Genomic DNA, 12,135 nt, shown 5'->3' on the forward strand with positions numbered 1-12,135 from the left:
CTTAAAGAGGTCTTCATTGAAGTAGAACATGCATGTTTAAGTCTAGTGACTTTAAACAAGTGTATCCCCTTCACTTCAGTTTCTTTGCTTGTAAGAGGAGGAGGATGTTACCTGTCTAGAAACTCAAAATTGCAATTTGCAAAGGTAAATTTTACAAATATATAGTGTTAGGATGTTCACCTAAAGGTACTGGGTACCATCCAGGATCTAATGCAGGCTGTGGAAACTCAGTAGTTCTAAACTATCACTGCCTGAGGGATACCACTATTTCTCACAACCTAAGATAGGAAAACTAAGATCATGGCATCTGGTCCCATCACTTCATGGCAAATAGATGGGGGAACAGTGGAAACAGTGTCAGACTTTATTTTTTGGGCTCCAAAATCACTGCAGATGGTGCTTGCAGCCATGAAATTAAAAGACACTTACTCCTTGGAAGGAAAGTTATGACCAACCTAGATAGCATGTTTAAAAGCAGAGACATTACTTTGCCAACAAAGGTCTGTCTAGTCAAGGCTATGGTTTTTCCAGTGGTCATGTATGGATGTGAGAGTTGGACGGTGAAGAAAGCTGAGCGCTAAAGAATTGATGCTTTTGAACTGTGGTGTTGGAGAAGACTCTTGAGAGTCCCTTGGACTGCAAGGAGATCCAACCAGTCCATCCTAAAGATCAGTCCTGGGTGTTCATTAGAAGGATTGATGTTGAAGCTGAAACTCCAATACTTTGGCCACCTCGTGTGAAGAGTTGACTCATTGGAAAAGACCCTAATGCTGGGAAGGATTGGGGGCAGGAGGAGAAGGGGATGACGGAGGATGAGATGGCTGGATGGCATCACTGACTCGATGGACATGAGTTTGGGTAAATTCCGGGAGTTGGTGATGGACAGGGAGGCCTGGCGTGCTGCAATTCATGGGGTCTCAAAGAGTCGGACACGACTGAGCTACTGAACTGAACTGAACTGAAGATGCTAGATGTTGTTGCCTGACCTCTTCTAATGCTACCATTAGAGCTAAGCAAGGTTAAGAGCACAGACCCCCTGTCCGAGACTTGAGGCACCAACTGCAAGTTCAGAGATCCCTAGGGCCACCCTCACTTCAGACCAGCTGGCTACGAATTAGGAAACTCCCATGACCAACTTTGGGTTCCATCCTTTGTTAAAATGACTCAGAGAACTCAGGACTCATGATTATATAGTTTTGTTATAATAAAAGGATACAAATTAGAACCAGCCATAGGAAGAGACACATATGGCAGAATGTAGAATGGAGCAGGTTCCAAATGTGAAGTTCTGTGTCCTCAAGAATGTGTTTCCCGCCTGGCATCAGTGTATGGTAATATGAAGATTATTGCCAACCCAAGAAGCTCATCTGCATGTTTTATATATTCAAGAAACAGCAAGAAGGCCAGTGTGACTGTCTAGGGAATAGCAATATAAGATGAGGTCAGAGAGGCAACTGGATGGGAGTAGAACTTAAGCAGCTTTTCAATCTAGGCAAGAAATAACGGTGACTTGGAACTACTACTACTGAAATATTAATATTCATTGATGTCTGTAGTTTATATTAGCATTGACTTTTTCTGCTGTAGAGTTGTATGGGTTTTGACAAATGTATAATGCCATATCTACTTGTGTGTATGTCAGTATCACAGAGAATTGTTTCAGAGCCCTAAAAATCCACCGTGCTCCACCCATTCATCCCTCCCTCCCTTCCTGCCCCACCTCTGGCTACCGCTGATCCTTTTTTTACGGTCTCCATAGTTTTGACTTTTCCAAAACATCATATAGCTGGAGTCACACTGTATGTAGCTTTTCAGACTGGCTTCCCTCACTTAGCAGTATGCATTCGTCTGTGCCTGTTCATGGCTTGATAACTCATTTCCTTTATTTGTTAAATAATATTCCATCGTGTGGCTGTACCAGTTTGTTTTTCCATTAACCTATTGAAGGACATTCTGGTTGCTTCCTATTTTTGGCAATTATAAATAAAGCTGTTACAAACATTCATATCTAAGCGGCTAAGCACACACGCACGCACGTAGGTTTCTGTGTGGATGTAAGCACCATTGTTGGACCAGGCAGCAAAAATATGTTTAACTTTGTAAGTGGTTGAGTCAATTTGCATTCCCACAAAAAATGAATCAGAGTGCCAGTTGCTCCATAACCTTTTCAGCATTTGGCATTGTCAGTGTTTTAGGTTTTAACTATTTTAGTAGGTGTCTGGAGGTATGTTGTCATTGTTTCGATTTGCAGTTCCTCAAAGTATATGACATTAAGGATATTTTAATGTGCATTTCCATCCATGTATCTTCTGTAGTGAGGTGTCCATTCAGATCATTTGCCCATTTTTTAATTGAGTTGTTTTCTTGTTAAGTTTTAAGTGATCATTGTATATTTTAGATGAATCCTTTATTAAATATTAGATTTATAAATAGTTCCTCTCAGCCTTTGGCTTGTCATTTCATTTTCTAAAGCCTATTGCTCTTGATTAACAAGACATACTGTGAACATCTCTCTAAGTTAACTTATTTACTACAATACTTTTCTTGTCAGAATAGTATTTCGTGGAATGATTATAGCAGTGTTCATGTAGCCAGTATCTTACTGCTGGGTTTATACATCCATTCTAATTGTTGGTATTGCACACCATGTAGTGACAAACTATCTTGTAACTAAATCTTTGTGTACAATCTTATTTTCTCAGTATACACATCTAGAAGTAGAATAGCTAGCTGGATTAAGAAGTTCTTATTTTTTTCAAGCTTTTGTTAATTTATTTATTTATTGGCTGCCCCATGCAGCACGTGGGATCTTAGTTCCCTGATCAGGGATGGAACTCAGGCCCCCCTGCAGTGGAAGCAGGAGTTTTAACCACTGAACTACCAGGAAAGTACATATTTATTACAATTGCCCAGTGTACATGCTTATCAGCAGTACAGAGAAAGCATCTACTTCCCCAGGCTCTTAAGGAGGTATTGCAAAATGCTTCAGAATTTGAAATAGCTTTCTTTTTCCTTCTGGATATAAAAATAACTCATGCTTATGCTATCATTTAAAACTATTTGCAAATTAAAAAGTTAAAACTAGTATTTCACGCCTTTAATTTGTATTTCCTTGATAATTAAGTTAAACATTTTGTTAAGCAAAACATCTTTAGTCCCACTTAAATGACGTTAATATAACGGGTATGTAATAAATTGCCGTGATAATATTTATAAAGCATCATTTGAATACTTGATATTCAACATGGTACTTTGTTGGTTATTACTAAACATGTATAGAAGAATGAATCCCTAACCACTGTAGTGCTGGGAAAACTAGACAACTACATGTAAAAGAATGAAATTAGAACATATCCTAACACCATACACAAAAATAAAATAAAAATGGATTAAATACCTGAATGCAAGGCCAAACACTATAAAACTCTTAGAAGAAAATATAGGCAGAACATTCTTTGACATAAATCACAGCAAGATCCTTTTTTGACCTAGCTTCTAGAGTAATAAAAATAAACACAAAAAATAAGCAAATGGGACCTAATTAAACTTAAAAACTTTTGAACAGTAAAGGAAACCGTAAACAAAATGAAAAGACAGCCTGCAGAATGGGAGAATATATTTGCAAAGAAAGCAACTAACAAAGGATTAATCTCCAAAATATATAAGCAGCTCATGAAGCTCAATAGCAAAAAAGCAAAGAACCCAATCAAAAAATGGGCAGAAGACCTAAATTGATATTTCTCCAAAGAAGACATGCAAATACTCAACAAACACATGAAAAGATGCTCAACATCGCTAATTATTAGAGAAATGCAAATCAAAACTATTATGAGTTATCACCTCACACCAGTCAGAATGGCCATCATCAAAAATCTACAAACAATAAGTGCTGGAGAGGGTGTGGAGAAACGGGAACCCTTATACACTGTTTCTGGGAGTGTAAACTGATACAGCCATTATGGAGAACAGTATGGAGGTTCCTTAAAAACTAAAACTAGAACTGCCATATGACCCAGCAACCCCACTCCTTGGCATAGATGCATGCACCCCAAGGTTCATGGCAGCACTATTTACAACAGCCAGGACATGGAAGCAACCTAGATGTCTGTCAACAGAGGAATGGGTAAAGAAGATGTGGTGCATCTACACAATGGAATATTACTTAGCCATTAAGAGGAATGAAATTGAGTTATTTGTAGAGACATGGATGGGCCTAAAGTGTCATACAGAGTTAAGGAAGTCAGAAAGAGAAAAGCAAACATCGTATATTAATGCATGTATGTGGAATCTAGAAAAATGGTATAGATGATCCTACTTGCAAAGCAGAAGCAGAGACACAGACATAGAGAACAAATGTATGGATACTAAGGGGGGAAGGGGGTGAGATGAATTGGGAGATTGGGACTGACACCTGTACATTATTGATACTATGTATAAAATAGATAACTGATGAGAACATACTGTATAGCACAAGCAACTCTACTTAATTCTCTGTGATGACCTGAATGGTAAGGGAGTCCAAAAGAGAGGGGATATATGTACAAGTATGACTGATTCGTTTGGCTGAACAGTAGAAACTAACACAGCACTGTACAGCAACTCTACTCCAATAAAAATTAATTAAAAAAAAATCCCTAACCACTAAGAAATCACAGTCCGAGAAAACCAACGGTCACTCAATAAATGTCTATTGTTTTTCTGGAACTGTATTTTCACAACAACTTTACTGAGATATAATCAACATATAATGAACTGTGCACAATCAAGTGTACAATTTGATCACTAATTGCATATCACTAACATATGCATGCTCCAGTATTCTTGCCTAGAAAATTCCATGGACAGAGGAGCCTGGTGGCCTATAGTCCATGGGGCCACAAAGAGTCGTACACGACTGAGCAGCTAGGCGCATGAACACAACGAATGCATGCACCTGTGAAACCGTCCCTGCAGTAACCTTGTTTGTTTCCCATCTCTTAGGTTCACTGTCATTTGTTTTTCTGATGTCCTTTGTCTTGAAAGCCATTGTTTCATACGTTTTGCCTGGTTTTCTAGTGATTCAAGGGAGAAGGGTGTATCTGGTTCCTGCTGCTCATCTTGGTTGATTTCGAAAGCCTGCCTGGACTCTTTTAAGTGCTGGATCCAGTAGGAGGGAACAAAATGGACAAAATCCTTGGTTTCAAACAGCCTACATTCCAGACTGGGGTGACAATAAACATATGAAATAAAAGTAAATTTGCATAAATAAATGATTTCAGAAAATGTGTGTCGATAAAATAAGATGGTAATGTGATAGAGATGCAGGAAAGGTTTCTCTGGGGAGGCAACATTTGAGGAGATGGCTTATGAGAAAAAGGCTGTCACTTGAAGAGCTAAGAGTGTGTTCTAAGATAAGGAGATATGACAAGTCTAAACAGAAATAAGCTTGACTTATTTCATAGGGCAAGTACAAGGACAGTGTCGCTAGAGTGTATTTGAGATGGGAGATGAAGCTGGTGCCATAGGTAGACTGTTGTTGTTCAGTTGCTCTGTTGTGTCCAACTCTTTGTGATCCCGTGGACTGCAGCACACCAGGGTTTCCTGTCCTTCACCATCTCCTGGAGCTTGCTCAAAGTCCTGTCCATTGAGTCAGTGATACCATCCAACCATCTCGTTCTCTGTTGTCCCCTTCTCCTCCTGCCTTCAATCTTTCCCAACAACAGCGTCTTGAGGTTAGAGTAAAAGAGTCTTGTAGATCAGTGTTCCAACTACCAACTGCTGCATAACATAGAACAACAACAATCATGAACTTTACTCATGAATCTAGGGGTGCTTGAGGTCAGCTAAGTGATTTTTGCTATGGGTCTCTTGTGTGGTTGCAATCAGGTGATGGGTAGGACTGGAGTCATCTCAAAGATTCCACATCCCCCTATTTAGAGCCTGGGCTACTTAGACAAATAATTAAAGGACAGAACATTTCTGGTTCCTTGGCTCTCTCTCTCTCTCGACTTAGGGTAGCCCAATTTTTTACATGGTGGTTAAAGGTTTTCAGAGCAGAAACTGGCAAAAGCTTCAGGGTATTTCCAAACCTAGCCTTGAAGTCACACAATGTCACTCTCACCACATTTGGTTTGTCAAGGTAGTCACAAAGATTCACCCAGGTCCGAGGGGAAGGAACAAAAATTCAAGTTCTTATTGGAAAAGCATCAAATAATATGTGGATATGTTTTAAAACTGGGCTTCCCAGGTGGTGCTAGTGGTGAAGAACCTGCCTGCCATTGCATGAGACATAAGAGACACAGGTTCAATTCCTGGGTCGGGAAGATCCCCTAGAGGAGGACATGGCAACTCACTCCAGTATTCTTGCCTGAAGAATCCCATGGACAGAGGAGCCTGGTGTGCTACAGTTCATAGTGTTGCAAAGAGTTGGGACACAACTGAAGCGACTTAGAATGCATGCATGCATGTTTTAAAACCATCATACTCATGGCAAAGATTTTGGGTCATATTTTTACAACAGGAAGCCATTGGTGGGTTTTTAACAAGGGAATGATACGAAATGATTTGCAATTTTAGAAGGTCAGTCTGTCAGGATTACTAAGATGCAAATCAACATGCAAGCATCAATTGCATTATTATATAACAGCAAAAACAATTAGCAAATAAAGTGTTTAAAATAATACCATTTACAAGAGTGTTTTAAAAATACCAGCTCAGTTCAGTTCAGTTCAGTTCAGTCGCTCAGTAGTGTCCAACTCTTTGCAACCCCATGAATCACAGGATGCCAGGCCTCCCTGTCCATCACCAACTCCTGGAGTCAACCCAAACCCATGCCCATCGAATCGGTGATGCAATCCAGCCATCTCATCCTCTGTCGTCCCCTTCTCCTCCTGCCCCCAATCCTTCCCAGCATTAGGGTCTTTTCCAATGAGTCAACCCTTTGCATGAGGTGGCCAAAGTATTGGAGTTTCAGCTTCAAATCAGTCTTTCCAATGAACACCCAGGACTGATCTCCTTTAGGATGGACAGGTTGGATCTCCTTGCAGTCCAAGGGACTCTCAAGAGTCTTCTCCAACACCACAGTTCAAAAGCATCAATTCTTTAGTGCTCAGCTTTCTTCACCGTCCAACTCTCACATCCATACATGACCACTGGAAAAACCATAGCCTTGACTAGACGTACTTTTGTTGGCAAAGTAATGTCTCTGCTTTTAAATATGCTGTCTAGGTTGCCCATAAGTCTCCTTCCAAGGAGTAAGCGTCTTTTAATTTCATGGCTGCAAGCACCATCTGCAGTGATTTTGGAGCCCAAAGAAATAAAGTCTGACACTGTTTCCACTGTTCCCCCATCTATTTCCCATGAAGTGATGGGACCAGATGCCATGATCTTAGTTTTCTGAATGTTGAGCTTTAAGCCAACTTTTTCACTCTCCTCTTTCACTTTCATCAAGAGGCTCTTTAGTTCTTCTTCACTTTCTGCCATAAGGGTGGTGTCATCTGCATATCTGAGGTTATTGATATTTCTCGCGGCAGTCTTGATTCCAGCTTGTGTTTCTTCCAGTCCAGCGTTTCTCATGATGTACTCTGCATATAAGTTAAATAAGCAGGGTGACAATATACAGCCTTGACGTACTCCTTTGCCTATTTGGAACCAGTCTGTTGTTCCATGTCCAGTTCTAACTGTTGCTTCCTGACCTGCATACAGGTTTCTCAAGAGAAATAAATCCAACAAAAACACGTGTAAGACTTTTATGCAGAAAACTACAAACCTCTGTTGAGAGAACCTAGAGACTGAATAAATGGATCTACTATTTTCCAGGATTGTACGACCAATTATTATAAAGATGTCTGTTTTTCTTAAATTGGTCCATAGTTTCAGTGTAATGCCAATCAAAATATCCACAGCTTTTTTCTGTAGAACTTGACAAGCTAATTCTAACAATGTATATGGAAATGTGAAGGATGAAGAATAGTAAGCCACTCTTGAAGAAGGAGGAAGAAGAAAAGGAAGTGGAAGAGGGACTTTCTGTCCTTGACATAGACTTATCATAAAGCCAGTGTCATCTACTATTAAGGCAGTGTGATATTGCCATAAGGAACACAGATAGAAAAGTAAATAGACCAACGTAATAGAAGAACCCGAAATAGACTCATGCACATATGGACACTTGATTTATGTCAAGGATAGCATTATGAAAGATGGAAGGAAAGGATGCTCTTTTCAGTAAATGGAGTTGGAGTAATTATGTATCCACATGGAAAGAAAGAAGGAAAGAAGGGAGGGGGAGGTGTATAGTCTGCAGAAATACTTGTGCATATGCACTGGGAGACATGTACAAGAATGTTTGTAGCGGCATTATTCATAATATCCTAATTTAGAGACAACCCAAAGATTCAGCAGTAGGATGGATAAATAAAATGTGATACATTCATAAAACAGAGTATTTTACAGCAACAAAAATGAATAAACTGCAGCCTCATACAGACTAGATGAATCTTAATTGAAAACATAATATTGAATGAACGAAGCCAGACACAGAATACATGTGATTTCATTTCCAAAAAATTCAAAACTGGGGAAAACTTTTGGTGATGCATAACCATGTACAGAGGAGCCCGGTGGGCTAAGTCCATGGGGCGCAAAAAGTCAGACACGACTGAGCAACTAACGCTGTCACTTTTTTCAATCATTTGATAAAACTGTAAAGAAGGGCAAGACTGCATAGTGGTTATTTTTATGAGGAAGATAGAGTTTAACATTGGGAAGGGGTTGTAGGGTAGGGCTTCTAGAGTGCTGGCTATATTCTATTTACTGTCTTGGGTGTGGTCATATAGTATCTGTTTTATAAAAATTCATTTAGTAGTTGTATATGCATGCTTTATGTACTCCTCTATACATTATATTTCACAAGAAAAAAGTTTTAAAATACCAAGTTCACTCTGGCTACTGTGTAAGCATGCAAGTATGTAAGCAGGAAGTCCATTTGTCCAGTAAAGACAAGATAGAGGCTTGGACCAGGGTTGAGAAGTAGTCAGATAGAGGAAATAGTTTAGAATTAGAGGTAACAGGACTTGATGTGGAATATGAAGGGCAAAAAATACAGCAACAAACACAGAGTCATAAAACACAGAGAGTGTACGCAACAGAATTAACTAAGCTCCTGAAACAGAAAACGTTAATGTGAAGTGCTAAGTTGTGTGAATGGGTGTCAGATGGAGGACTTCTGTCCAACACATTAGGGAAGGCTTCATAGAAAAGCTGGGAAGGAACTTCCCTGGTGGTCCAGTGGCTGACTCCGAGCTCCAAAGGTAGTGGCCGGGGTTCCATCCCTGGTGAGGGAACTAGATCCCGCACGCCACATCCAAGAGTTCATATGGGGTAACTAAGACCCAGCACGGCCAAATAATTAAAAATAAATAAAATAAGTATTTTTTAAAAAGCTGGGAAAACAAACAGTTGACAGAGATTATGGAGGAAATGGATGAGGGGTGATACTGTTAAGGGAGATTAGTGGATTGCTTACAGGCAGAAGCTTTGTATTGTCCTGTACTCTTTTGCACATTATTTTATTTTTGAGGCATCTCATGCATTTTCTCTCAAAGAAGTTTTTATCTACTTATGACTACTATTTAGATCCACAACAAAAGGTGTTAGCAAATTACTTCAAACGCAGCAGCCATTCCACAAGTCTTGACTGAACCATGAAGTCTTGAACAAGTATATCACACAACTCCTAGAAGCCAACACCACGGTCACATGATCCTGGTGGCCTATATGGCAGTGCTTCTACACTATAGAATGGAATACATATTAATAGCTTTTACATTATTGGCTTCATTTTACCTTCAAGATGTTACTCGAAGTTTTATTTTTGATACAAGCTTTTCTCATTGGATAGACTGATGGGTGTGGGAATAAAGGGGGGGATATATAGAAATAATGTCTAAAACAGAAGTTGGTGGGAAGGGAGACTTCTCAGTCAACCCACTTTATCTAGGAAGGCTTCCTGCATGAGTCAGAGTGATTTGAGGATCATCCAGAATTAACAATAGAAGGAGGGAGCTTTTTTTTTTTCAGGCTTGTGGAAAAAAGCAGGAGAAGCAATGATTTTAAAACTCTGTGGCGTTTCTGATTTCATGTATGATTTTAGGCACATCTCTCTCTTTCACCAGGGCATCCCTGGTGGCTCAGCTGGTAAAGAATCTGCCTGCAATGAGGGAGACCTGGGTTTGATTCCTAGGTTGGGAAGATCCCCTGGAGAAGGGAACAGCTACCTACTCCAGAATTCTGGCCTGGAGAATTCCATGGACTGTATAGTCCATGGGGTCACAAAGAGTTGGGCATGACTGAGCGACTTTCACTCACTCTTTCTCTTTCATACACACTATACACCTCGACACTAAAAAAAAACTACTGTTGGGCTAAATGAAAGTGAGTTTTGCTTTCATAAGTGTCTAAGATTCCACTAGAGCCCGTGAGAGAGTTGGAAATGAGGACTCTGAAAACCAGAAGTAGAGAGAAAGTGAAGAGGGAAGAATTAGATTAACTATAGAGTACAAGCAAAGTGATGTGACAGCTAGTGCTCACACACGCTTGTGAGAACCAGGAACCATTGGAAGAGTTTTATTTGTATTAATGCATTTACTCTCATGACAATGCTGTGAGGTCATCCTCACTTTACAGCTGAAGATACCATGACACCAAAAGGTTGGGTCAGTAAGTTGGCTGACGTTACAGAACTGGAATTTGAAGCCAGGATTTCTGAGTCTAGAATTCATACCCTTACCTGTGGTGCTAGACTATATATATATATGTATATATGTTTTTTTTTATAAGATGTGGAAGATTTATTGCTTTGAATTTTTTAATTGGAGGATAATTGCTTTACAACATTGTGTTGGTTTCTGTCCTATAACATGAACCACCCAGAAGTATACATACCTCCCCTCCCTCTTGAACCTCCCTCCCACCCACCCGTTTTGAATTTTTATTGGAGGATAGTTGATTTACAGTGTTGTGTTAGTTTCAGGTGTAGAGTAAAGGGAATCAGTTATACATCTAACAGACTATAACTTTTTCTTAGAAAAAAAGGAAAAGATAGCATAAATGTTGGAATTTCTTTGTGTTTCTTCATATTCCTAGCTTATAAAGTACGGTGACACTTTAAAATGGCATACAGAGACAATTATCTCCTCTACTTTGTCCCTGTTGCTTATCCCTTTGGCTTTCCAATGACAACCATTTCATTCTCTGGGGTGATTCTGAGAATCACCTGTGGCTGTGCTCGGTCTTCCTTGCTTTTCTCTAGTTGCCAGGAGCCCAGGAGGTCTAGTTGGCCGTGTGTGGGCTTCTTATTCCGGTGGCTTCTCTTGTGGAACACAGGATCTAGAGGCCCTGGCTTCAGTACTGGCCTAGTTGCTCCACAGCATGCGGGATCTTTCCCCATCAGGGATGGTGTCTCCTGCATTGGCAGGTGGATTCTTTACCACTGAGCCACAAGGGAAGCCCTGATTTTGAATTTAAAATGCAGCTTACCTCAGCTTTTTTTTTTTAAACCTAACATATATTTGCCATTAAAAAAAAAAAAACATCGCATAGCTTATTTGTTAAAAAAAAAAAAACAACACAACAACAACAGCTGGGGCCTTCAAGTTTAGCATCCAAGGTTAGATGTTTGGCTTTGAAGAATATTGAAATAGCTTCCAGCGATGTATTGGACTTGGGGTGTTTAACGTTCATTAAATTACAGCACTTTATGGAACGATTACCACTAATTACTGGAGGTCACAAGAGCTGTCATAATTGACAGTCTTTTTTTTTTCATTGCCTTACACTGGAGAGTATGAAAAACTGTGGGAAAAACGATGTAACTTCCCAATTAGGAAGGATGGAGAACAGCATGGGAAAGTAACTTTTCTGCTGAGGCTGGGAGTTCATACTCATTTAAGCTGTAGACAGATCGTGCAAGCGCAATTAAGACGCCTAACTGTTCTACCAACCGTCACCCCCACCAGACTAACTGGAAAACCGATCAGAACTGGAAATACTGCGCTTGGGAGTCTCGAAAAGCTACGGAGCACAAACAAAGCCTGGTTCCCAGATGCTTTTTAAAGTCTTCCCCAGGATGCTCTCCCTGCAGCCTCGGCGCCTTCCTGG

The sequence above is a fragment of the Giraffa tippelskirchi genome, chromosome 10 (assembly GCF_054371585.1).
Source record: "Giraffa tippelskirchi isolate mGirTip1 chromosome 10, T2T-mGirTip1v1.2.pri, whole genome shotgun sequence".
Lineage (NCBI taxonomy): Eukaryota > Metazoa > Chordata > Mammalia > Artiodactyla > Giraffidae > Giraffa > Giraffa tippelskirchi.